Source organism: Schistocerca serialis, unplaced genomic scaffold, assembly GCF_023864345.2.
Source record: "Schistocerca serialis cubense isolate TAMUIC-IGC-003099 unplaced genomic scaffold, iqSchSeri2.2 HiC_scaffold_981, whole genome shotgun sequence".
In the NCBI taxonomy this organism is placed as follows: Eukaryota; Metazoa; Arthropoda; class Insecta; order Orthoptera; family Acrididae; genus Schistocerca; species Schistocerca serialis.
In genome coordinates, this window is record NW_026048608.1 from 17,501 (window position 1) to 22,500 (window position 5,000).

Consider the following 5,000-nt stretch of genomic DNA (forward strand, 5'->3'; position numbering starts at 1 on the left):
TCGACCACAGCACCCATACGCCAGTGCCTCTGCCGCACGAAGTCGTGGACCGGCAATCACACCACCTGCACCCGTTCGTGCCCCACCCCAACCGCCCAACTCGCATCGCCAGCGGATGAACGGCGGACGTTTCCCGCACTCGTAAGGTGCAATTCACACCTATAACATGCGTTTCATGAAGAGATATTTCCAATATGCGACATTCCCGCTGTCCCTATTCATGAGCTGCGAGCTGTACCACGTACAAGCTACAGACGCGATCGCATTGCTCACTGTACGGATTCTCATGCTGAGCCATCAGCTAGGAAGCGCCCCATCCATGTCGGCACCCGTGGGCGTTGCACTCGCAGTCGCAAAAAACGCTGGGCAAATATATATCTCGGAAGAGTAACGACAGTCCGAGCCTCCTGGCGTTGCACTCGCAGCCGCAAAAAAACGCTGGGCACATATATGTCTCGGAAGAGTAACGACAGTCCGAGTCTCCTGCGTGGGAAGAGTCTTTCTAGGCCCTGACCCACGGGAAGGGTGTAGCTTCCCCCATCCCGGACATTTGACGTCGTCACACTACCGGTATTGACTAATAGACTGATTGCTGATAATCATTAGCCATACACTGGGGGAAACGGCCGACAGGGGCGGCAACATAGTGGAGCCGCAGTGTCACTAATGTACAGAGATAGAACAGTTTCGACTGGAACTAGAGTAACCGTATACACGGCACTGATTAGTAATAGATGCAGAGCCATCAGAATACAGATAATATATACAACCGTCCCTATACATGCTGAAAGACTCTGCACACAATGAGAACCACACGTCAGCCAGACACTCTTATCACACACTACTCTCTTATCACACACAATATCTAACCACCAGCATGGAAGAACATCCAGTGCATCCTCTCCGCCACATGACACAATCCACACTATCATTACCAGACCGGGAGGTCCACCCAGAAAACACAATATCCCACCCTTCCGACATCCGCACATTGCTCAGCTAAGCCACGAACACCCACACATGTCCTACACAGTGGTGCACCCAACATCACAATACTGCCTCCTGTCACAGCACACAAACAATGGCAGGAATGAAAGACACAGATCTGCCACAACCATGGAATCGGAGCGCCGCCTGTCATGAGCCAAAAGTGCATCCTGACGTGACAAATCGGATAATACCGCAGGCATCCAATTACGATAATCACTATCAACGAACCTGCCGCCCCCCCCCCCAATACACCTTTCCCTACAACAATGTGTATCTGAACCTACGCTATATCGTACCTTAACCTAACCTATATCGTACCTTAACCTAACCTATATCGTACCTTAACCTAACCTATATCGTACCTTAACCTAACCTATATCGTACCTTAACCTAACCTATATCGTACCTTAACCTAACCTATATCGTACCTTAACCTAACCTATATCGTACCTTAACCTAACCTATATCGTACCTTAACCTAACCTATATCGTACCTTAACCTAACCTATATCGTGCCTTAACCTAACCTATATCGTGCCTTAACCTAACCTATATCGTGCCTTAACCTAACCTATATCGTGCCTTAACCTAACCTATATCGTGCCTTAACCTAACCTATATCGTGCCTTAACCTAACCTATATCGTGCCTTAACCTAACCTATATCGTGCCTTAACCTAACCTATATCGTGCCTTAACCTAACCTAATTTGTGCCTTAACCTAACCTAATTTGTGCCTTAACCTAACCTAATTTGTGCCTTAACCTAACCTAATTTGTGCCTTAACCTAACCTAATTTGTGCCTTAACCTAACCTAATTTGTGCCTTAACCTAACCTAATTTGTGCCTTAACCTAACCTAATTTGTGCCGTAACCTAACCTAATTTGTGCCGTAACGTAACCCATGTTGTGCCGTAACGTAACCCATGTTGTGCCGTAACGTAACCCATGTTGTGCCGTAACGTAACCCATGTTGTGCCGTAACGTAACCCATGTTGTGCCGTAACGTAACCCATGTTGTGCCGTAACGTAACCCATGTTGTGCCGTAACCTAACCCATGTTGTGCCTTAACCTAACCCATGTTGTGCCTTAACCTAACCCATGTTGTGCCTTAACCTAACCCATGTTGTGCCTTAACCTAACCCATGTTGTGCCTTAACCTAACCCATGTTGTGCCTTAACCTAACCCACGTTGTGCCTTAACCTAACCTACGTTGTGCCTTAACCTAACCCATGTTGTGCCTTAACCTAACCCATGTTGTGCCTTAACCTAACCCATGTTGTGCCTTAACCTAACCCATGTTGTGCCTTAACCTAACCCATGTTGTGCCTTAACCTAACCCATGTTGTGCCTTAACCTAACCCATGTTGTGCCTTAACCTAACCCATGGTGTGCCTTAACCTAACCCATGTTGTGCCTTAACCTAACCCATGTTGTGCCTTAACCTAACCCACGTTGTGCCTTAACCTAACCCACGTTGTGCCTTAACCTAACCCACGTTGTGCCTTAACCTAACCCACGTTGTGCCTTAACCTAACCTACGTTGTGCCTTAACCTAACCCATGTTGTGCCTTAACCTAACCCATGTTGTGCCTTAACCTAACCCATGTTGTGCCTTAACCTAACCCATGTTGTGCCTTAACCTAACCCATGTTGTGCCTTAACCTAACCCATGGTGTGCCTTAACCTAACCCATGGTGTGCCTTAACCTAACCCATGGTGTGCCTTAACCTAACCCATGTTGTGCCTTAACCTAACCCATGTTGTGCCTTAACCTAACCCATGTTGTGCCTTAACCTAACCCATGTTGTGCCTTAACCTAACCCATGTTGTGCCTTAACCTAACCCATGTTGTGCCTTAACCTAACCCATGTTGTGCCTTAACCTAACCCATGTTGTGCCTTAACCTAACCCATGTTGTGCCTTAACCTAACCCATGTTGTGCCTTAACCTAACCCATGTTGTGCCTTAACCTAACCCATGTTGTGCCTTAACCTAACCCATGTTGTGCCTTAACCTAACCCATGTTGTGCCTTAACCTAACCCATGTTGTGCCTTAACCTAACCCATGTTGTGCCTTAACCTAACCCATGTTGTGCCTTAACCTAACCCATGTTGTGCCTTAACCTAACCCATGTTGTGCCTTAACCTAACCCATGTTGTGCCTTAACCTAACCCATGTTGTGCCTTAACCTAACCCATGTTGTGCCTTAACCTAACCCATGTTGTGCCTTAACCTAACCCATGTTGTGCCTTAACCTAACCCATGTTGTGCCTTAACCTAACCCATGTTGTGCCTTAACCTAACCCATGTTGTGCCTTAACCTAACCCATGTTGTGCCTTAACCTAACCCATGTTGTGCCTTAACCTAACCCATGTTGTGCCTTAACCTAACCCATGTTGTGCCTTAACCTAACCCATGTTGTGCCTTAACCTAACCCATGTTGTGCCTTAACCTAACCCATGTTGTGCCTTAACCTAACCCATGTTGTGCCTTAACCTAACCCATGTTGTGCCTTAACCTAACCCATGTTGTGCCTTAACCTAACCCATGTTGTGCCTTAACCTAACCCATGTTGTGCCTTAACCTAACCCATGTTGTGCCTTAACGTAACCCATGTTGTGCCTTAACCTAACCTATAATGTGCCTTAACCTAACCTAAAGTGCGCCGTAACCTAAACTATATTGCGCCTTAACCTGACGCACGTTGTCGCTGAACCTGCTCTGTAATTGTTATGCAACCCGTTAAAGTAGTGTAGTGTTGCCTAACCGCAACCCTCGCAATATAGTTCGCTACTCGCACTGCCCGGTCCCCTGTGTATCGCGTCATGTTAAACACCTTGCAGGTGTTGCTGACTTTCCACATGCTCCTGCTATACACTGTAGTGTGGATAGCAGCAGGACGTACATGCCCCCCCCCCTTCCCCCCTGCCTTCGCAAGCTGGTCGGTGAGAAGTTTGCATGTTCAATGCCCTTCGCATGCCGACGTACTCAGCCTACGTTGTGGTACGGCCTGTCACCTGTCCGCCGATGTACGCAAAACCCACAAACTGTACTGCACATTGCTCCGTATGTACTGAATGATACATCGTGGCCCATGTGACCGTATGACGACAGCGCCTAGCAACGGCGGACCATACAGTCCAAATATTGTGCACGCAGCTACGTGTCGTCTCCCTATAAGAGCTGGATTGCAGTGTGGTACGCCATACAGACGTGTGGGAGGAACGGACGCCCTGGATGGCGATCAGCATGAGCAGTCTGTTGATGTAGTGGAGCGTGTATTCGGACGTAGTCGTCTCTTCTCACACACCGTGATAGCATGTTGCACCGCGTTCCACATCTGCGACATGCTGCAGAGGCGGGCTGACAGTCGTTCGCGCAATGGACACCGCATACGTACGGGGTCTACCTTCCACGTGTTCTCTAGGCGTGCACATGTTGTTGCGTCTATGTGGGCAGACGTAGTGTGTTGTGACACCTGACACAGGCATGCAATACTCGTTGCAAATGGCGATGGACGTGTACGTTTGCTGGTGACGTTACGCAAATGAACAACCGGTAACCCGTTGTGGTGCGGTTGTTCTCGCTAGAGGTGAATCAGTGTTGGCGACGATCGGTCGAGCTATTAACCGGTTGTTTCAGGGATACCCACCATGCCCACGAACGTGAAAGGGGACCCACCATGCCCACGAACGTGAAAGGGGATCTGGGTGTGAGGCGATACGCGGCGGTGGCTGGGTGGGACCGTCCCCGGCCGGTGAGGGGGGGCCGCCCGGCGTGCTGGCAGCGCGGTGCGTGGGCGCACGCGCTACAGCCGGCTGGTGGGGGCGGCCGGTGGCAGGCGCGCCGGCCGACGGACGCGGCAGGCGGCGCAGCTGCGCGCCGGCGCCCCCTGCTCGCGGCGCCTTGCGGCCAAAGTAGGTCCTCGCGGGCCCGGTGCGAAGCGCGGTGGCCATCTGCAGTGTGCTGGTCCGATTGAGGACTTTGTGCGCTGAGGATGCGCC